Source organism: Lotus japonicus, chromosome 1 (assembly GCF_012489685.1).
Source record: "Lotus japonicus ecotype B-129 chromosome 1, LjGifu_v1.2".
In the NCBI taxonomy this organism is placed as follows: domain Eukaryota; kingdom Viridiplantae; phylum Streptophyta; class Magnoliopsida; order Fabales; family Fabaceae; genus Lotus; species Lotus japonicus.
Genome location: NC_080041.1, coordinates 42,251,876 through 42,275,776, shown reverse-complemented (window position 1 = coordinate 42,275,776; position 23,901 = coordinate 42,251,876). Strand labels below are relative to the sequence as shown.

The 23,901-nt window shown below is 37.9% G+C and overlaps 1 pseudogene across 1 annotated transcript; it reads right to left on the bottom strand.

The window, feature by feature from the left end:
* Positions 1-12,040: 12,040 nt before the first annotated feature.
* LOC130747071 (anaphase-promoting complex subunit 2-like) lies at positions 12,041-23,101 on the bottom strand (annotated as a pseudogene). Its single transcript, XR_009022362.1, has 17 exons — positions 22,711-23,101; positions 22,551-22,637; positions 22,245-22,476; positions 21,483-21,781; positions 21,243-21,314; positions 20,445-20,689; positions 18,952-19,367; positions 18,642-18,843; positions 18,382-18,496; positions 18,209-18,291; positions 14,931-15,050; positions 14,698-14,786; positions 14,539-14,620; positions 14,037-14,228; positions 12,880-12,948; positions 12,581-12,756; positions 12,041-12,433 (listed from the first exon to the last, which is right to left on the bottom strand). The product of XR_009022362.1 is annotated as an anaphase-promoting complex subunit 2-like (transcript).
* Positions 23,102-23,901: the final 800 nt, after the last annotated feature.

Below are 23,901 nucleotides of genomic sequence, written 5' to 3'. Positions count from 1 at the left end.
AAGCCAAGGTGCGAGGGTCAACTTACAGAATACAATAGATATACAATCAACATGCGATAAAGGGGGTATATATATATGTTGTATATATATACATATAAGTTATGTATTGCCTACCCTAAGGTATATACATAGCATGTTATCGAATCTCTTACACAATTCAATCATCAAAACACATAACGATGTTTATCAACATCAAATCATAATAAGATGCATTGTGTCACTGCAGAATATGCTGACACAACCCGGATAACGTCACTCTGCTTGGCGACGGAACAAAACAACAACGTCACTCTGCTTGGCGACGGAACAAATCAACGACGTCACTCTGCTTGGCGACGGGACAAAACAACGACGTCACTCTGCTTGGCGACGGGACAAACCAACGGTATTGCCACTTATAGGCTGGGCACCTCGAGACGGTCGTAACACTGGCCTCATGTTTAACCATTTCTGCTCGGGCGTCGCTTATCACCTTTGGCTATAGTCAAGACGGTACAAACTCTACATGGTTTGACCATTTCTGCTTGCTATGCCGAACATCAATAGGCACGATACAACTCTACATGGATGATCGTTACCTCCTGTTGTGCCAGATATAGTCAGGACCGATTCAACTCTGCATGGCTGATCGTTACTTCCTGCTATACCGAAGTACTCTGCTTGGCACTTCATCGCGTATATGCACGTGTGCAATATGATTATCAAAACCAGAGTCAGTGTCGGTCAATACAACACGACTCGGAGTTAGTGTCGGTCAATACAACACGACTCGGAGTTAGTGTCGGTCAATACAACACAACTCCCACAACAAAGCCCAAAATCAAAGCCAGAGTCAGTGTCGGTCAATACAACACGACTCGGAGTTAGTGTCGGTCAATACAACACAACTCCCACCCCAAAATCCACAAACAAAACCCAGAGTCTGTGCCGGTCAATACAGCACGACTCGAACAACACTCCCAAGAGTACTAAAGTACTCGGTGACTTTCAATCATCACCATAGCTCACCTTAGTGGCTTTCCCCAATTCCAAACTCTCCAAACCCACAACATAAGTCGACTTTTCCCCGCCTTTCATAAATATTTTTCCCCTTCAGTTCTCCTATGCTTAAACGTTAATAAAAATGATTTCAATTCAAATTAGTCAAATTATGAGTTTATTTCTCAAAGTCTAAGTTTCCCAAGTCTTTATTTTTCGAAAGCTCTATCATTCTAAGTTTCCAAAGATCAACCACCCAAAATACATTTCCCGGGGAAAGTCTAGGAATTCCAACGAATCCCAACAAATGGCTAAGTCTCAAACCCCACATTTGGACTTGCCTAGGGTTGTTCATCCAACCCGAGATATCAAAGATCACCAGATCAATGAATTTCCACTCCGAAGTCGCGTCAAAACGCACAATCCAACAAAAGCACAACATCACAAGTTATGGAAAAGCATCATAACATCAACTCGTCATCATAAACAACATCAGATAGAGCATAAGTCGAATTTATCGACGCCTATCATGCAATCATAGCTAAATAGCAAGTTGCCCTAACCTCGAGCTGCTCCAGTCTCGTAAGCAAAGGCTCCTTCACTCAATTGCTTTGAAGTTCCTAAAGTTCCTCCAACTGAACCTCGGAGAAAACAAAGCAGAATCCAAACAAAATCGATTAGTTCGATCGCAATACAATACATAAACGATAGAAAAAGCATTAAAGCTTCAGAATACGACAATCGGGTACGAAAAGACAAGTTTTCGAAACCGAAAAACTTCCCCCCTAAAGGAATAACCCACGGCCTCAAAGGAAAAAGGGCTTCGGCTCTTTTTCTTCGATCAAATTTGTTTACAAGATAGTTTTAGGGTAAAACTAAGGCAAAGAGACTGTCGGAACAATTTTCGGACAATCGGGTCGAAATACGGCTATCCAGGGGCATTTTGGTCCAAAATAAAAGCTCAAAACCTCAAAGTTATCAGATCGGAAAACAAATTTGACAGCAATGATCCTCACAACATATGTAACAACTAATCCTAAAGGCACGAAGTCAGATTACGACTTTTCGACAATAAAGTTTCGAAATGTGACCAAAAAGGGTTTTGAATCAGTTTTTCAGATCCCTGTCAACTGGATCACAATCAGCGTTTACTGACAGAGGTTTTGGGCTCTTGGGAACGTAAGGAACATAACCCAAGCAAGAAATCGAAGAAATCGGACAATTTTAGAAAAAGCTCAAAATTGTGAGCACAGAAACGACTTCAGAAACGCAACAGAAACAGTAAACAGAGATAGGAATCGTGCTAGTTACCTCAATACCTAGAAGTAGGGACGAACTGCACGAAGATCAGTCAAGTTTTCGCGAAAATCTCCTCCCCCCTTGCTCTCCACGAAATTCGGCCACAATAGGAAGAAAATGAAGGAATTTTTGCTTTTTGAGCTATTTATAGGCAGGCGAAATCGCGGGAAAATGAAAATTTCGCGATTCCGATTTTTGCAGCACGTTCACCAAAGAATTCTAAGAGAGATTCTGGCGTCAGAATTCCAGAAATCAAAACAAACCTCTGACATTTGGGAAAAACGATATCTAAAATCCCAAAAGCGGTGTAAGTTAATCTGTCCCGAAAAACTACTTTTTGCTGTGATGCTCAAACGACAAAACTTTGTACTGGAAAAAGATTGGAAATGTCGAAAAAAATCTGGCAACGCGGACGGAAACTTCGTTAGAAGTTCCGAATAGAAAAAGTCTTCATCCATTGCTCGAAAATAGGGTTTCGAAGCAAAGAAATTAGCGTCGGCGGACTTCCGAAAAGTAAATACTATCGTGCGTACAGTCCAGAGTTCCGAAATGAAACGCTGGTCGAAGGAAAAATAAAGAGAATCTTTAAATTTTCCAAGGATTCGAAATCTCACCTAAAACGTTGCTCTAAAGCGAAATTAGCCTATTCTGGACACGCTCGCCATAAGGCAGGTGTGCGGACGACTCGCACTAACTCTGAAAGCAACTATGCAACATTCCCCAAGCAATTCCTAAACTTTCTTCTTCATTAATCTTTCTCAAATACCAAACTCCTGTCACGCTCACACTGATTCTACGCGTGAGTCGAAACTTAACTGGTTCTGAAAATCCAGGTCTTACATAAATAAACTCGTGGCGGCAGAGTTTATCAAAGAGATCAAGTATCCCACGTGGTTGGTGAATGTGGTAATGGTAAAGAAGGCCAACGGGAAGTGGCGCATGTGTGTAGATTATACAGACCTAAACAAGGCATGCCCGAAGGATTCTTACCCGTTGCCGAGCATAGACAAATTGGTGGATGGAGCGTCCGACAACGAGTTGTTAAGCTTAATGGACGCTTACTCAGGTTACCATCAAATCAGGATGCACCCGTCTGATGAAGACAAAACTGCTTTCATGATCGCCAGGGTAAATTACTGCTACCAGACGATGTCGTTTGGACTGAAAAATGCGGGGGCAACGTATCAAAGATTGATGGATAGGGTCTTTGCCAACCAGGTTGGGAGAAACATGGAGGTCTATGTGGATGATATGATTGTGAAGTCAGTCCGAGGAGCAAGCCATCGTGAGGACCTGTCAGAAGCTTTTGGCGAGCCCCGGAAACACAACATGCGGCTTAACCCGGAGAAGTGTTCCTTTTGAATACAGGGAGGAAAATTCTTAGGGTTCATGATTACATCAAGAGGGATCGAGATCAACCCAAGCAAATGTAGGGTGATACAACAAATGAAGAGCCCTAGCAACGCAAAAAAAGTCCAACGCCTGACGGGAAGGATCGCAACCCTTTCAAGATTCCTTCCTCACTCGGGCGACAAGTCGGCTCCGTTCTTTAAGTGCCTCAAGAAAAACGCAACGTTTGAATGGACTTCAGAATGTGAAGAGGCTTTCAGCTGCCTGAAGAAGCTCTTATCTGCACCGCCCGTCCTATCAAAGCCCGTTCAAGGTCTTCCTCTGCATTTGTACTTCTCAGTAGGCGACCATGCGATTAGCTCGGTAATCCTTCAAGAAGCAGACGACGAGCAGAAAATTGTCTACTTCATGAGGCACACGTTGCAAGGGGCGGAGATTAGGTATCATAAGATAGAGAAGGCGGCGCTAGCCGTGCTCATGACCACTAGGCGCCCGAGGCCGTACTTCCAAAGTTTCCAGGTGAAGGTAAGAACTGATTTGCCCCTGAGACAAGTATTGCAGAAACCAGATCTATCAGGGAGACTAGTAGCATGATCGGTATAATTGTCAGAGTATGGTTTTAGTATGACAAGAGAGGGAAGGTTGAAGCGCAAGCCTTGGCAGACTTTATGGTAGAATTGACACCAGAATCCGACGAAAGGGTGAATACACAGTGGACACTCTTCGTGGACGGGTCGTCAAACGATAACGAAAGTGGGGCTGGGGTGACGCTGGAGGGCCCGATAGAGCTGACGTTGGAGCAGTCTTTGAGATTTCAGTTTAAAGCAAGTAATAATCAGGCGGTTTACGAGGCGCTGATTGCGGGTTTGAAGTTGGCAACTGAAGTTCAAATCGACAGTTTGCTCGTCAGGACAGATTCGCTGCTCGTGGAAAATCAGGTAAATGAAGTTTTTCAGGTGAAAGAGCGTATTCTGATCAAGTATTTGGAGCGTGTGCGTCTCCTGATGGGCCAGCTGGAAGAGGTAATGGTCGAGTTTGTTCTAAGAACGAAGAATCAGAGGGCGGACGCGCTGGCTAAGCTGGCGAGCACCTGGAAGCCTGGGAATAATAAGAGCGTGATCCAAGAGACTCTAGCCAGCCCGAGTATCGAAGGAGAACTAGTGGCCTGCGTTAACCGACAGGAAACTTGGATGGGCCCTATTGTGGACATCTTAGCAAGGGAACCAAGTGAGGTGGTAAAATACACAAAGGAACAGAGGCGAGAGGCGGGGCATTACACTCTGCTTGATGGTACGTTATTTCGCTGAGGATTCAGCTCGCCCCTCTTAAGGTGTCTACCGCCAGAAAAGTACGAGGCGGTCATGTTGGAGGTCCATGAGGGAGTATGCGCTAGCCACATCGGGGGAAGGTCTCTGGCGTGTAAAGTCCTTAGGGCAGGTTTCTACTAGCCTACAATGACGAAGGATTGTTCAGAATTTGTAAAAAGATGTGAAAAATGTCAAGTTTTCGCGGATTTACCGAGAGTGCCTGCCAGAGCAATTGGCCACGATCAGTGCACCTTGGCCCTTCGCCATGTGGGGGGTCGATTTGGTCGGACCTTTCCCAACTGCCAGGTCACAAATGAAGTTTATTCTCGTGGCGGTAGGCTACTTCACGAAGTGGATAGAAGCGGAACCCTTCGCCAGTATCACTGCAGCCAAGATTGTGAATTTCTATTGGAAAATATTCGTGTGCAGGTTTGGGGTCCCCAGGGCAATCGTTTCAGACAACGAGACACAATTTACGAGTAACCAACGCGGGAATTTTGCAAGGAAATGGGTATACGTATGAGATTCTCTTCAGTTGAGCATCCTCAGACCAATGGACAGGAAGAGTCCGCAAACAAGGTGACCCTGCGCGGGCTGAAGCACCGACTTGATGACTCGAAATGGGCCTGGCTGGATGAGCTCCCAGTGTTAATCTGGTCTTACAACAGGACGCCACACTCGTCCACAAAGGAGACTCCATTTACGATGACTTATGGAGCTGACGCCATGTTACCAGCAGAGATAGACAACAGCTCGTGGCGAACGTAGCCACAGTTTGAGGGCGAGAATTCTTTCAACATGGCAGTGGAGTTGGATATGTTGTCTGAAACTCATGAAGAGGCTCGCGTACGGGAAGTGGCGATGAAGCAGCGGGCTGCGGCGAAGTATGATACCAAGGTCCGTCCACGGGCAATACAAGAAGGTGACTTAGTTCTCAAAAGAAGGACTATAAATACGGGGAATAAACTGAGCCCAAGTTGGGAAGGTCCCTATAGGATTTTAAAGGTGTTGGGAAAAGAGGCTTACCACCTTGAAAACTTGGATGGAAGGCGAGTGTCACGGTCTTGGAACGCATCGAACCTGCGATACTACAACTAAGAAATTTAAGGGAAGAGCGTGTAACATCCCATACTCTAACCAATCAGGTGATGACCATTTAGTCAAAGACTTAACCCTAGAACTAGGAATAAACTAGGATTAGAACTCTGACTAAACATGAGTAAGTATAAATAGATAGATATATACGTGTATATGTGTGCTTGTGTGTATATATGTGACCTAATTTTTGTACACGACTTACGATGCGATGATAGAAAGTAGGTGTGACGATTAGATCGAACCGACAATCAAAAGTACCAAAGACATGGTCGTCAAAACTCCCCTTTAGATGAGAAACTCGAATAGATGAGGATAGGAAGCTACTTTGATCGAATCTCTTGACAGCAGAGATACACTGTCTCAGATCGATCGATAGTCGGACCAATAAACCAAACCCTAATGTATAAGATGTGTTAGTATTAAGCATTCAGAGGGGAAATACACTACTACAAAACCCTTGAAGACAGTAGCCATTTTGTCCCGACTTGAAGACAGAATAAAATAATTGACCAACTGGAGCCTCAAGTTACTATTCATCAATATTAAGCACCATAATGACTTCTAGATCCCATAAACCCCTCCTGAAAGAAGCCTGGACGTGATCAGACCTACAACAGCCCCTGGAACCTTGTGATAATCAAGTTGCATGCAATTTCATAGGTGGTGCAACTTGGATTAGAGCTTAAACTTGATTTTCAATAATTACTATCTTTCAGCTTATATAATGGACCATTCTGAAGCCCTTGAGTCCTCAACTTTTCATTCCAAGTCTCAAAGCGAGCCAAGAGTGACTAGAGAGCCCAGAAAGTGAGAAAACCTGAGGAGAACTTCAAGAACTTCTTCTCTTTGATTTTCCTAATCCACTGAGTGTTAGAGTGTAATTTTTGATTCATTGAGTTCCTGAGAGGGTGAGGAGTCGATCTGGGTCATTTTTGTGAAGCTTTGAGCAAGGAAAGCTTAAAACCGAGAAGAACCTGCAACTCCGGCGAGCCATTTCCAGAATCCGGCGAGTTCTTCAACCTGTAACTCGACATTCCTCACGCTCCAGACCTCCATAGCAGCACCCATTGATACCAAACTCATCACCTTAACATGAGGAAGATGATACTCGTCGGACGTGACAATTTGGACAACTCCGATCGTCTTCTCCGGCGAGTATCATCTTCTCCGGCGAGTGAGTTTCTGCAACTCTCTCATTTTTGCGTTGTTTTTACTCCAAAACATATCCTTAAGCATGTTAGAGCGTTCTTAGGAAGCTTTAGACCAGTTTAGAGCCATGAATCACTAGGCATCTTAAACCAACACAGAGGGAAAGAATTTCCCACATGCAACCAAGTTTTGATGCAATCTTCATGAAACATGTGCAAACAAGGCATGCGAACAACACCAACACCGACGCCACCAAGAAAATCCTGGAAACAAATCGCACAATTCCCTTCTTGTTCAACCGGCTTTGCCGCCTCCAAATCCTCAATGGATGACATAGCTGCCGGCACCAATCCGAAACCCGGAGGCACCAACCCGAAATCTTGATCACCCCTTCTTCTTGTTCAAAACCAACACCAATATTATTATCCTCCTCTTCTTCATCTTCATCACTTCCATCTTCATTGGCCCTTGTGATAACCACAATCACACTCATGAAATAAATCTTTTTATTTTCAAAAACCCGGATCATGTGTCAAAAATGATTGTTAATTTTTGTTAATATATCAAATGTGCAATTAATTCAAAAATAATATTTTGTTAACTTAAATCAACGTGCAATTAATTTGTTAATTTTCAATAAATGATTATCTGTTTTCCTATTAAACATTTTAGGGCTCGTTTGGTGATCATGATAGGATAATAGCATAATATGATAAATGATTGGATAAGGACATGATATGATAAGAGCAGAATAAACTATTATCCTATCCTGCGTTTGAGGTGAGCAAGATATTAATAGGATATCATACAAAAAATGACAAATGTATCAAATTTTCCTTTGAAATAAAAAATACATAATACTTTTTTAATTTTAATTTTTTAAATAGTTTTATTTAAAAAGTGATTATTTTATTAAATTTAATTTCTTTACATTTTTATAAATGATCATATGTATGAATATTAACTAAAATTAAATTAAATTTTATTAATTTGGCTATTTTAATTTTTTCAAAGGGAGTCTATTCTAATTAAAATTATTATATATGTAACTAATGTGTTTTAACTTTTAGGGCTCGTTTGGTGGTTATGATAGTATAAGAGCAGGATATGATAAATGATTGGATATGGATAGGATATGATAAGAGCAGTATAGACTGTTATCCTATCATGCGTTTGAGGTGGACAGAATATCGATAGGATATGATAGAAACAATGAAAAATGTATCAAATTTTTCTTTGAAATAAAAAATTCATAATATTCATAAACTGATATCCTATCCTGTCACATTTTATGTTTCGTGATTTTGAAATTACCGATTCGATTATTCTTCTTGGATTACTATTCACATCATTGAGATTTGAGTGATAAGTTGGATGTTGGCGTACAGTGTGATCCGATCTAATTAGTACGAGATTCAGTTTGGGAAAAAATATTATGATTCAATTTTTTCTTTCCTACTTCAATTTCTCTTGATTGAGATTTACTTTTTGTTTGCAGAAAAGGTTTGCTAGAGTATGACTATAACAAAATGACTTGTCTATCTGCTAACAAGCTATTGAAGGTGAAAGGACAATCCCTGCTCCATCAGATAGAACCTTCAAAAAATTAGAGCACTGCATGAGTAATTCTCTATTTCGTCTATCTTTTCATTTTTTTCACTACTTTCAATATGCATTTGTTGTTGATGTTAGATAGCTCTCTAGGCTCCATCAGATGGAACCTTCAGGAATTATATAGGCATGAGTCAAATGGTTATTGGGTTAAATGGTTAGTGTGTTTATTCATTTATACTTTTACATCAACTGTGTTTATTCCATTTAGATTGGATGAAAATGTGACAGCAATGACTGGAAAAAAAAAGTGTAATTTTAGGAGAATATTAAACAAAAAATAAACTTCAGGGATTGATAACATAAATAATATATTTTACAGGCACTAAAAGTTATTTAAACCTACTTTTAATGTATATGTAATTTTCGTATGTTTACTTAGGCATTTTTACTTCTCAGCTTATATTAAACTTCAATTCTCTCCTTTTCCTTGATGTATAACCACTTTCTTAATGTATTAAACTATTTGATTATTATAAAGTTGATATTCCATATGGATTGGTTTGGGTTCTTAAGATTTGGGTCTTGCAGTGCCTAAGTGTAGGTACATAAGAAGTGAGGGCTTCTATTTTTTCTGCTTATATCTTGGTCCTTTTCAATTTAATGGTGTTTAACTCTTACCCTGTTAAGCAAATCATAGTAAACTAAATACTCTTTAGCGTGAAAATCTTCTTTCTAGAACCCCTTTGATTCCTATTTTAGTGTGGCCTCCAAGTACAAAGGTTTATGACACTATTTGGGGATAGCAAATTTAAGAGTTGAATTGCACTGTTTTTTTGTTTATGGTGTGTCTTTTTCTCAGACTTGGAAATGGTATGAAAGATTTATGTTGTTCTTAATTTCAGTTTGTTCATGCGAATTTAGAACACAATTTTTCCAGCACCTGCCTTTAAATTTGTGACCCGTGGATACTAATTAGAAATTATCATTAAATTCTTTAAAAGCTTGCTAATACTAAGTTCCTAGATAATTAAGTTGTATGATATGAATGTGGTGGATGATGCATAAAAGCAGTCGCCCCACGAACATGCTATAGGTCTTGAACGGTGTTGAAAGAAGAGTGAGTATTGATAGATCTCCAAGACGACATATCACAAAAAATAGTTTAATGGTTTTTTTATAGGCAAATGTTAGTTGTAAATTGTTAATAAATTAGTTCCTTCGCTAAGATTTGAACCCTGACCCTTCACGCTGCAAATCCCTTCATTTCCCTTAGTTCACCAAGTGAGCTACCATTCCCCCAAAAGTTTAATGGTTGGTGCAATCCGATTTTAATGACAATTTTGCATGTGTTTTTACAAATAATTTGTTTATTAGTGTAGAACTACCTATATGGCCAAAGCAGTCAACATATTGTGGGCAAAGCTATATGAAATGGAAAGGTTTAGTCTTTCCCAGTATCACTGGCATATTCATCTCATTTTGTTTTCTTCTGATTAGGTGAATTGTGTGCTTTCTCTTAGTTTGGCAGGTTAAACTTGGTGTAATCTTTTATTCTTCATGCTCTTTGGCATTTCAATTCATTTAAAACACTCTGTTTATGGTTTAGTTGAGTTCTAGACTCAAAGATTTTAGAAAAGGAGTGGAAGAATGCACTATGCAAGTGATTAGTTCCCTATTTTGGTTACTCTTTTGAGTCTTTTCTATATATCTTGGTATTTTGTTTTTCTTATCCTGACATTCTATCTTTGTCGTGTCATTTCTATTTTTATTTAGAAAAACGTCAAAGTTGTCTAGATACTGTGGGCAAGCTATAGGAAATGTTAAAGTTGAGATTTTCCCAGTCTATGAAATTGGCATGGCCATCTAATATTTTTTCCTGATGAAGAATTGTGCGCTTTCTCTCGATTCAATGGAAGCAAGTATGCATATCAAACTTGGTGGAATCTATTACACTTGAGTCTTGATATTCTTTGGCATTTCTATTTATTTTTGTTTATGACTTCGTTATGTTTTTAGTCTTAAAACTTTTTAGAAAAATAAGAATAAAAAATTACGCAAACTCTTTATCTTTTTCAACCTCAATTTTTTATTTTTTTATTGTAAGATCCTCACATGTTCAGCTTTTCGATTCAATTTTTGCTGATTATTAATTTCAATCATTAATAAGAAAAGTTAATAGTTTCTAATGACTAAAATAGTATGTTAAAGTTTATAATGAATTGTACGTATGTCCATAATGAATTGAATTAATTTAAGTTTATTTTTGGTTTTTAATTAATTATTAATTTTTTTATAGGCAAATGTTAGTGGTTAGTCGTTAGTATGTTAGAAAATCCATTCAAATTTTCCTTCCAGGATTCGAACCCTGGACCTTCCCCTTCCCAACCCTTATGTCCCCTAGCTCTTACCACTTGAGCTAACCCTCGGGGACTAATTAATTATTAATGACTAAAATAGTATTCTATAGCTAAATTTTGGAGAATTAACTCAACGGGTGTCGTCACAGTGGTAAAAAGGTAACAACCAGTCATTAGCAGATTTCCCCAAATGCCTCAATAAGCTCTTATTATCTATGAATTGTGTTATGATAGACAAGTTTTAACAATAGAGGATGTAGATCTTCTGAAAATTATGAAAGCAGTTACTCACGACAAAGAGGGTTGTTTTTCTCTATAGTTATGGAGGAACAGGAAAAACTTACATTTAGAGAGCCTTATCTACTATCAGATCCAAAGGAGTGGAATTGCAACTTTGCTCATTCCGGGTGGTTGAACAACACACTCTAGGTTTTGTAGATGGAGATTCTACCTGCAACATTAAACATGGTAGTCCATTGACCGAATTGATCATTAGAGCTAAAATCACAATATGGGATGAATCATTCATGATTCACAAGCATTTTTTTCAAGGACAATCATTGATAAAGGTGAGGTTATATTTGCCAAAAGAAGTGTTTTCACATGGAAAATTATATGTAACATTCTCTAGAGTCGCACACCGTAAAAATTAAAAACCCCCATTTGCGATAGTGATGACAACAAATCTCATAGTACTTCAAATGTAGTTTACAAATAAGTCTTTCACAATGTCATATAAAGAATATTTTTTTTACAGGAAATGTGCAACGGTACACTCCCATTTTTATTCTTAATGCAATTAATCCAATTATGAAAAAAAAGAGCATCCAGTGACTATTTTTAGCATATACATGTTACTTCAACTCCTGATAATAAACTATTCATTTATTATAAAAAAAGCTATCAATCGAGTATTTACGAAAACAAGTACAAAAGATAAAAATAAAATAGCAACTAAACAAAATTCAATACAAAAAAAAATACAATTTTATGGTTATACAAGTTTAGTTCTTTTAATCCATAAAATATCTTTAAAAATACATAAAAATACATTACAGTTTCATATTGAAATTTTAAATACAACATTCAGGATTTTGGGATTTGTCCCATTCCACCGGCCATAGAAGCTAGATAGAGCAAAGATGTCTTTCGTCCGCTTGAGTTTGTCACCTCTAAATTGGAACAAGAAGAAGCATATTTTGGGTCTCACTATCTCATCCATTTGAAGAAAATTTCACATTGGTATTCCTATTGCACAGCCAAAATAAAATGACACCAATGACTAGCCAACTATGGAAAAAAAACCCTTTCCAAGAGTAAGCAGTTTCCATGGAGCTCAAGCTGTTATTTAACAATGCCATGAAAATTACTAGTGAGAACATGGATAATCATGATCAATGCAATGAAAGAAATATGTGAAAAGGACTAAGAAAATGTGTGAAATTTTTTCAAGAAATTCAAGTTCTGGGAAATATTTTGAAATTGCACCTTTTTGCTCTAAACTTATGCCCGAAAGGATTGTTTTGAAATCCTTACGCCCACTACTTCTTTGGAGTGTACATTCCATCCCGAAGTTCCAGCTTCTCCTCAGAGACTAGACCAGATAAAAAGCTTTGTAGTTGTTGCAGTGACTTGTCATATGGGGGATCGGCAATGCAAAACATCTGTTGTAATGCAATCACATAATGAATATAACTGATCATGATCAAAGTGTCCACTGTCCAACCATTTACGAGCTGTAAAACTATTCCTTTTGTTTTTGGGCACTGGTGTAAAACCATTCTTACCTTGAGCCTATTGTGAATGCGATCTAATGCCATGCTACCAAAGTTTGTCAGCATCCCCATGATAAATTTCTAACATAAAACAACGCATGTTAGATATCATAACTTAAATGCATTGCACATTCACTTATGTTTAAATACTTCAACAAGCATAAACAAGAAAACTGTGCAGCCAACTATCATCATAGGTTAAAAGATGTATTACACATTAGCAAAACTTGGAGTAACATGCTTATGATGAAGAAAAGGACAGCTTTATTTACTCGGTGCAATTTCTGTTCTCATATGGTATACCTCCGTTCATTGTTTTTACCCAAACCCCTTTTGTTGTCAGAGGACCATTAAAAATTTCTACAACATGAACATATACTACCCACATAGATTAAACAATGTACGATACAAAGATTCTCAAGTGTTGGTAGTAGATAGGTACCAGTGAGTGAAAACAGAGTGAAAATGGAACATGTTAGAAGTATAATATAAAACCATTCATGTGTCATTTACCCAAAAGCTTTTGAGATAAATGGTTCTTGTCCTGGTATCAAAACTTTTACGACCAAGTGGTCTAGAGTCTCAATCCTTATTTCCCTCATTATTCTAATAAAAGAAGTTGAATTTCAGCACATGGCAAGTGAGTCTGTGCATTGCCCACAGTTCAAGTCCAAGTATAATATAAAACCATTCATGTGCCTTTTACTTAAGCTTTTGGACTAATTGGTTCTTGACATAATGTACATTGATGAATAAAAGTGCATTCAGGTTTGGAATAGATGGATGACAGTATAAAGTGCAAAGTGCAGAAGAAAGTAAAGGGAAGCACAGAACAAAAGTCTAAGGAACTTAGAACAGCCTAAACTCTCCGAATTCCAGACTTATTCAAGCCTGCCCACTCTCCACTTCCCATTTTCTTTTAGTCCTCATTCTGTTACAACATACCCGCTCAACCCAACCTTCACACACACTGCCCTTACTATGCACCCTTACTATGCAGTTAGTTATTTTCTCTCTCTGAGCTGTGATCAGATGCGGGCACCTCTTGTGCCTTCTCTTTACCACTTTTTAATAACATGTTTCCTACCAGTAGTTTATATTTTTATAACGATTGAAAATATGAAAGAAAGTTACACCTAAAACATAATACACAACTTTATCTCATGTACCTCATATATACTCATCTCCTTACGAAGTTGATTTTCAATAGAGGCCACAGCCCTATCTTCCTCCTCATCACCTCCTCCAAGAAGTTCCTGAGTAATGCCACTACTGTCTCTTTTCTTTGTCTCAACCATGCTTTCCATAATGGTGTATACATGGTCAGAGGAGTCTCCCCCTGACGACTCTGCAACGACCCCCTGTGTATTAAGAAAACCCGTTAGTATCATCTTCACTGCTAAACATATTACATAAGACCTACACAGTTTTAAACATGATAATCAACAGTTAAGAAAGTTTTACCCAATTGAACAGCAAGCCAAGCCATTGAAATTGAAAGATAAGGATGAATGATTCATATGAACATCAATACCAAACTAAAATAATATTTGACAAACAAGACAATAATATTTGTTGACAGAAACTAAATATAATTTATGCTGGAAAATGTGTTTACTGATACCTAAAAGAATACCAAGAAAAATTGTAGAAGAGGCCTATCAGATATACCTTGCTTATCCAGAAACTCATTCTCCGATTCAATGCATCAACAGGTATGCCAACAGCAGCCGCAAGGTTTTTGGAGGTCCAGCTGAAGGCAGAAATGTAATAACATTACTGTACAATTAAAACAAAAGACTAAATGTATGCATCGATTGCTGAGGATACCTAGTTTGATCTTGAAAATTCATAATGATGGATGCATGAACAGGGGCTACTGTAAATTGCAATACCCTATCTTTCAACTGCAACTCCAGCTAAACCATTGGATATGATAACATTAGGAGAAAATACAGGTAAAACTGTACAAGGTGGGCAAGGGGAAACATTACTCATCATGTTAAAAAAACTGCTAAATATTTGCAGACAAATAGAGATCACAAAAATATAGAACAACTAACCTTAACGGTCCCAAGACTTTTTTTCCACTGTAGCTTACAAGGTGTTTTGATTTCATTAAATCTCTTTGCATAATCGGAAAGGAGTTTGTCCACAGGTTCAGGCAGGTTGAGGGGCTCAACCTGTAGTTCTCTGCCAAGTTAATCATAGAACACAGTTTTGCCAAGATATATTTAGATCCAACAAATTCATTATATAGAAAAAGGCTAGACATTTTTATCATACTGTGTTTGGCTTTATGCATCAAATTGAGAATGACTCAATAAGACAAATAGATCATAAAAGCAGAGTAACCCAATTTCAAGAGAAGATAACTGATAATAAAAGTGCTCAAGGATATATAGCTAGTTTGAAGAAATTCTTGCTTCATTGCTTGTGCTTCTTCGGGTCATTTTGACACATGCTCAAACCACCCAAGGTGAGATTAATATCGTCTTTTCCATAATATATGTTAAACCAACTTTCTCTCTAATGTTCAATTAGAAATATAATATAAGACCATTAATATGTTAACATTTATCAACTTAAACTTTTTCATTTCTAAGTTCAATCCTTGCCTCCCCCATTATCATAGTAAAGTAGATTATTTTAAGCCCAGAGTAGATAGACTCGTGCATTGCTCATGCCTCAAGCCCAAAGGGATCTTGCATGAGGGAAGGTGCTAGAAATACAATATAAAAGCATCAATGTGTCTTCATCCAATACCTTATGCTTTTCACAACTTAAGCTTTTATTTAAATTGTTAATCCTCTCATGTCTTGTATTTCCATTCATCTATTAAAAATTTCTCATCTCTACAAGATTGAATTTATTTTCTTTGACTCTTTAATGCGAAATATCTAGTTTCCTAAATCATTGAGTTTACATTCTCATCTATTATGTTAATGCAGTAGAATGTTCGCTTAAGCTTGATTTGTACTTTTTCTTATCACATGTTACACCAATAACATTTCTCCATTTCATCCCCTGTTAGGATCCAAGAGAATCCTCCGCTTTTCAAGGTTTATTCTAGAAGGGGGTGTTGAGATGAGGGAGCTTAATTGATTGGGTTATTGATAGGATCTGACAGAGAAACAGCAAGAAATAACACTATACTTTGGATTTCAAGGGAGCTCAGTAAGAAACTCTGAGCCCTTAGGGAATTACAAGACGAAATGTTTAAGAAGAAAAGAAAATAGGTAACTCAGAGAATGAATCTCTACCTAGGCGAAAATGCCTCTTGTGACCTACCCAAACAACTGCCTCTTTCTCTCAGCCTCCCACCGTATATGCCCCCCCCCCCCCCCCCAAAAAAAACATCTTCCCTCCACGTGTCCATTCTATTATGATTGTTTCCTAGCAGAATTTTCAACCCCCCTCTCTTCCTCATTTCCTAATTTACCCTTGTCCTCTTCATTTCCTAATTAGCCCCTGTACTTTCTCTGCTTCCTATGATACACTCTCATTGGGGGCCCAACAGTTCCTCCAGAGTATTTAAGCCTATGTTATTTTGATAGAGTATCTTTTATTTTAGAAGTTGATATGTTATTTTAGGAATCTATCTCTATAGAGTTGCATTCCCTATCACAGAATGATTATTCTCTTCCTCAGTCACTTCATGGTTCAAATCAATTTCCACGAACGCCAAGTGAAGTTGATTCCTGTGACTTGTGAGACTCAAATGGAAGTATGAACAAACAAGGCAACCAAAACACCCCCAACAAAAAATTCACAACTTGAAAGGAAGCAAAGAGTGTCTCACCAAGTTCATGGATTTTAAAAAGGGAAACCCAGAAAGTGGAAACTATATCAAGGAAATGAGGTTAAATCATGAAAAAGAGAGGCACCACACGAGTGGAACCGGACGAACAGGAAACAGCAAAGTGATGCTCAGAAGGATACCCAGAAAGGGCTTAAAGATAAGAAGAGGGTGGAAAGGGGAAAGTGTCAAATAATAACTAGAAATTCAAAATATAATTCCACTCCCATTTGCAGGTAATGTGAAGAGGGAGCAGAAGCAGCAGACCTAGACATTTGTAAAGGAAGCACAAAAACAAAAGGCAAGAAAAGCCAATGTGGTAGTGGCTTTTGGACTTTGACTGTTAGAGATGATGGAGATGTAGAAACAAAATAATGGAGAACCATTTGAAGAATAACAAATCATGCGAGACGCAGAACATGTAAGCATAGTAGTCAATCCCGGATAGCGGCGCATAGCAGCCAACCCCAAAAGTGAGATAGCAGGATAGTGCATAGCGGAATGGCCGCTATTCTGATTTTTCATGTATAATTTTATATAATAAATAGTTTAATAGTATATACATATAATTACTAATAAAATGATAAATATAACATAAAGTTCATAACATGATGAAATGATAGAGAAGAGAGGAGGAGGATGTCATGCTGGAAGAGGAGAGAACCGAAGGGTAACAAAATGAAATGATTGAGAATAGAAAAATAAAGAGGAAAAGAAAGGAAAGAGAAATAGAGGAATAGAAAGATAAAAAAACAGAGCAGCACAGAGGCCCAAGGGAAACAGGGGCAGTGGTCGCCGGAGATAGGCTGAAAGTCACCACAGTGTTTGTCGGAAGTTGGACGGTGCTTGTCGGAGGTCGGGCTGTGGCCACGGTGGCTGAAGGAGGTCGCACGATGACCATAGGTTCAGGTCGAGTTCAACACATTCGCACAAAAGAAGATCAGTAGTGAGATGAAACGCGCGTTTCATTTAATCAGAAGCAAAATCCCAAAAGCACCCACAAAGTTTAATCTATTTACAAACTTTCAAGGGAAATTTAGGTTTTTTCGTGAGTTCCACTTATCTTCTCCTTGTCACGCCGCGATCTGCTGAGATTGTCTGTGATTTTGACCGTGCATCGCGCCGCTCCAGCCGCGACGGTGATGTAAGGCGCAATTTTTTCAGGATCGCAGGGAGGAGGCGTGACGTGAACGCCGCTATAGCGGCTCGAACCCGCGCAGTTAACTACTATGCTTGTAAGAATTGATGGAATGAGGAATTAGGGTCTGGAACTCCGGTGGAGAAAGAGTTAGGAGAGAAAATCAAATGTGTTTCCTGGATCGGTTCACAAAAATGTATAACTGAACCACAATAAGAAACAATTTGACCAGACTGTTAGCTGTACAATAAAATGGGATGGATCAGCTTTTTGGTAAAACAGTTAGACTTTTTATGAACAGTTTGGTTTAAATTTGGTTCGGTTCATTGAACCGGTAATTTGCACATGCCTAATACTCTTTAAGACTACAACCTATAATTTAATCAAGAATCTCGTTTGCAAACCTGTATAGGAGGCCAGAAATTTGAAGATATGATAGTGGCAGCAATGTTGTCCATGGATATTGCATTGTCTTCCACCTCAACATCTAAGAGTGCATCAACAAACTTTCGTCACAAAGACTTCAAAATAAATAATGGTTAAAATTGTCTTTGGCAATGAGAAACATGGACATTACTTGTCTGAGATGGCTGAGATATGGTAGCTTTAATGTTACTGTTGATTCTCTTTGAGCCAATTAAATCATTGAGCATAATCTCACATTTCTGTAGACTGCTCTCTCCAAAGTGAATCTGCAAAACAAAGCATTGATAAAATGTTTTAGCTAAAATAGGATAGGAATAATAAATTTAAGATCAAAGACAGGCAATAATAATAAAATATTAACTTCATACCCAGTCAAACAAAGGCAACAAGAGTTTTTATTTCACTAAGTACCTTAAGGAGTTCTAGAGTACGTATCTCAGAGTCAATATCATAATCAGATTTATTTAGTAGTTTTTCAGCAAGCATAGTTCGATATTCATGAACTAATTGATCTTTTGAACCAATTATGCCAACAATCATCCCAAGTATGTCAACCTTCCTTTGGTTTCTGCTTCCCTTTAATGGATCTGCTTCCACAGGATCAGGTTGCCATCTGCTTGGGAAAGCCCAAAGGGAAAAAAAGAAGTTTATAATAAGGCAGGTCGAATACATAAAAAAGAAGAGTGAAAATAGCTTATCATCAATCAGAATACAAATATACCGTGAGGCATTGATCCAAGCTTCCCTATCATCAGTGTTAAAATCATCATCAACACCAACATTCTCTTGAATCTCTTCATCTCTGTTCAACTCTTCAAGAAGGCTATCTCCCGTATTTCCAGATGCACTCGAGTTTCCACCACTCCCATCTGTCAGCATGGTCACTATGCATTTTATGGTATCTCTTCTTCCTCTTAAATAATCCCTTATAGGTTCACCAACTGCCTCAAGGAAAACACCTGCAGGGTCTATTGTCCTTAGGGCTTTAATAGTTGAAACATATTGGTGCAATATATCATTGGTTGAGGCGCCTGCAGTAAGCAAACGATAACGCAGTCCGAAATAAATGACTCCACCAGCTTCGAATGTTGTCCGGTGTATTCAAGACACAACTTTAAGTCTTCAATTGCAGGAGAGCTTCAAATAACAACAGAGACAAAGGTTAATAATTCACACTCAATAAGTTTCATTATTCTGTCGTACATCCACAACTATCAAGGTTGGCAAACTCAAGAGTCTACATAAACTCAAAACCTAATCTATCATCCAAACATAATTTAATTGCATTAACATGATAAATATTCAACATTCCAACTCCAACAATAAAGCACATCACAATAATAGAAGTATGATGATACAAGTTATAATCATACATTTTTTTTATCAAATCATGAAGTGAAATTTTAAAATAATAGTTGAGAATAACTGCAAAAAAAGAGTTGATGGACATGCTCAAAATACTGGAAGTATACATAGACATAGGTTCACATGAAAGCAAAGACAATGAAATTTGAGCAAAAGGAAAGATGGTTTCGTGCAGTCAGCTGTGCAGTGATGGTACTAGGCAATTAAGAAAGCACCCATCCGTGATATGTTTGAGTAGGGAAGGGTCCTTGCACAGTGGGCGCATCAGAGCATCAAAGGTTGGGTTTCTAAACGAACTGTAGCATGCTAACCCAAAATGTTCTTGGTTGGTAAATGGCTGTGAGCTTGGCAAGCTGAGACAGCAAGGAGAGGGATTTTGCTTGGCTGGGATGTCCCGCAAATCTGGTCATGAGTTATCCTAGAACAAGATCAATAATATAGGAAACCAGCCTCATTGAAAACGTTGTTTGCCAACTTTTAAGGGTTAATTTTCTCAACTTAGCAAATCTATCTAAGTGTTCACATGAGTTACCACAGATGTACCCGAGTTTACTCAGAAACGAGTTTACAAGGGATTTGACTCGATTTTCCTACCTAGATTGTAGACTCGTACGAGTTTTAGTTAACTCACGAGTTTGACACCCATGACAACTACATTTATTAAGAGAAATGTCAAAGCCTAGAACAATCGTCATTCTCTTCTTATAGAATAGGAAGCTTGAACCCCCAAAAATGTTTCAGTCAATGATGTTGACCTTGTCGTTCAATTTAGCGAGACATAAAAGAGGAAAATAATTTTTCTAATTTTAAAACCAGAGAGAAAGCAGAAAAAGTATAATTCGAAACTACCTCTCAGGATAATCAACAATTATCTCAAATAATTTGGCTATTCTTAAATCTTGTAGTGTTTCATAAGCAAAATATTCCAGCCGCAACTTCCATCTAACAAGCCCTTCGGAGGGAGTATCAATTCCAGAACAGAACGAAGATGGTTGTGGTGCTAAAGGTGATTTGAGACCAGATGAAGTACTCTCATAACTAACAGAGTCACCAATATAGACAAGAAGGGCATGCAGAAACTGGAGAGGAACAGCCTGAGAAATCGTAGTTTTGTAAGAATTAAATTAAGAAGCAACATGATTGATGAAATATAAAATGCAATTAAAAAAAATTAGTAGAGGGAAACTTGTTTTAGGTGTCATAAATTTGTCAAGATTAGGTATTTGGAAATGCTTTGTGTGTGTGTGTGGGTGAGTGGGGGGTGGTGGTTAGGCGCTATTTGATCAATCAATCTCTATCAAATCATAACTTCTAAAGATGATAAATTGCAGACTGAATGGTGAAAATCAAAACAACATTTTCTTATCAGCATCTAAGACAAATTCACACTTGTAAATATAATTCAAAATTATGATTCAATGTAGTTTAAAAAATACTAATGGAAGCTTGGCAGACAATTAGGACTAGTAAAAGAAAAACATGTTCTTTTGGAGTAACAATTGATAATTTGTAATGTAGAATCAACACTAAAGGATAAATGTGGCTTGTGCAAGACACAATGGAATATGTATCCCATATTACATTTATCTTTTTTTGCACTCAGGAGCACGAATGAATATAGATACACAAGTTATATGCACTACTGACCTGTATCCATCTTTGAATAGATTGTAAAATAGAACCCCTAAAATCATCACCAGCTACATTATATACTTTTGCCTGTCATTCAGATTTCAGACAAATTAAAAACAATTTCATAGAAAGATTGAACTCAAATGGAGATACATACAAAGTGCAACAAAAAGGTCAAAGCAAAATTAGTAAAAGAGATTGAGAAAATAATGAAATATGGAAAAGCCAGATTTTGAATTTGATAAACATGCTTACCTTCAGTAGTAAAAAAATAGCAGAAGCATAAGCATCTTCTGCCATAGAAGTAAATCCAAGACTTCTAAGACCAAGAACAACTTTTCCAATGTTCTTCACGAGTCTTCTACTGCTTCCTGATAACCTATGGTTGTTATAGCACTCATCATCAACATCCATGTCACCAACATTGTTGCATATTTTTCCTTTTTCATCTAAATCCATGCTATCCTTATTTTGAGATGTGTCATCATGGAACTCAACATCCATTATTATACTTAACTCCTCCAGTCTTCTCTTAAAATACAAATGCAGTATAACTAATGGTAAAAAACGAGGGGAAGAGAAACCGGAAAAAAAAAGGAACAAAATGGTAAGCCCATACGAAAACCAAAGAAGAATATTAACATGACAACATGAAAATAACTGTATTTCCAATAAGCGTAACTTTCAAGCAACCACAACTTTTTACCAAGATCAAAGAAAAAATCATACTGAAACCGACTTGTATGACACATATAATAGAGCTAATGTAATAACAGCAAACTTTTATGAGGCATATAGTGAAGACAAAGGTTTTTTTCAACAAGATTCTATAATGAAATGAAGTATATGGTGAAGACCATATGCATTATGTGTAAATACAAGATTCGATAATGAAACAAGGCATAAAGAGCAGAGTATTTTTTAACAAGATTCGATAATGAACACAACCAAATTAATTTATTACATGAAATGGCAACCCCTCTTTTAACATGAATAAAAAATCAAGTGCTAACAAACCAGGAAAAACTGGAGGAAGTGTGGCCATAAGCACAGAAGAGACGATCCAATGATACTTAGATGTAAGGTAGTTTCTTTCTGCTTCGAAATTATGGGTTTCCTCTGACATTTGATCCTTGTAAGATTGTAAAGCATTGACCAATATCAACAGGCACTTCTCCTGATAGTGTTTCTCCACACAGATCTCTTCCAAAACATGGTACAACACACTCTGAATATCATCCTCATTAATCTATTTTTTCATCAAAGCATCAACTATCAGAACTAGGAACACAAGAAAATAACAAGATTTCATGAAATACTCACATCATCGAGATCATCATTCTTGCTAAAGCCAGCAGCGTAAGGTTCAAAATGCCGCCAGACAGATGCCGCATTTCGTTCAAACGTTTCCTGCGACCAAAAGGGTGTATAAAAATTGGAAACTTGATGATTGCATTAGGGAAATAAACAATGAGTGGGGTACCTCAAGGACTCGGAGAAAGTGGTCGCGAACAAGTGAGTGGAGGCCGTGTTTGCAGAGGCAGTTGACGTAGGAAATGAAGTCAGCGCCGATGGAGAGATCGCCGCCACCGCCACCGGCGAGGAGGGATTGTGTGGCGTTGCAAAAGGCGTTGTAGCTGTGGAGGATTTCGTGCACGGAGTCTTGTGTCAAAGAGTTGAGAATATCAAGGTTGAAGAAAGACGAGGGGGACTCGTCCAGGGGCATGGTGAGAATCACGGCGGAGGATGGGTGGTGAAGGCGGCAACTCCTCCGGAAACCCAATTCACCATCACGGTTTCAGGGAAGGGTTCATGGAGGCAGAGTTGATGAGTAACCGTCACTGAGAGTGCAGAGTTGCTGGGGTTAAAACACATAAATCTATTAAAGCTGTAAGGAGTAAACTGCAATTTATAAAACTTAACTATTAATTTAACTCAAAAGGGTATGGAACACCTTTCTTTTTTTTGGTACAGCGGAATACGTATGGAACCCCTTTCTTTTAAGCGGTTACTGGAGACTTTGCCTTCAAAAATTAGAACAAACCCCGCATGGGTTTTTTTCTTTCCAATTTTAATAAACTAGTTTTATACCCGTGCCTTGCACGGGGATAAGGCACGGGGGGTTTATTCTCGATTATTTTTGTTAAAAATTTGTTCAACAAATTTTTTAATATTCATTTATTTGATTCTGGTATGTTCTTTGTTTTTTTAATTTTTTTTTAAAGAATTTTGGGTGTTATTTTGTTAGTTTAGTGTATGGGTTTATTGTACCAAAAAATGGGCAATTGTTCTGTGTTGTTTCATATCAATTTGTTTTTGGGTGAATAGCACATAAATATTGCTCTGCACGAAGATTTTCAAACAGACAACGATTTATTGAAATATTGACAACCGTGGTAAATATATGAAATATTAAAAATTGTTAAAATGATTCAAATTGACCACCGAGGTCAGTATACCCAAAAAAAGTAGAAATTCTCAATGCGGATAAAGAAATACAAAGCAAAGTTTAGCACAAAGGATATTTATGCGTAAGCAATATTAAGGGAATGATACTACATCTTCTCCACCTTGATCTTCTTCATCATATGGGCACTTGTAAATTGGATTTGAATTTTGAAATAATTTGTGGGTCCATGCAAATTTTCAGGACATTAAATGTTGATTTAAACCA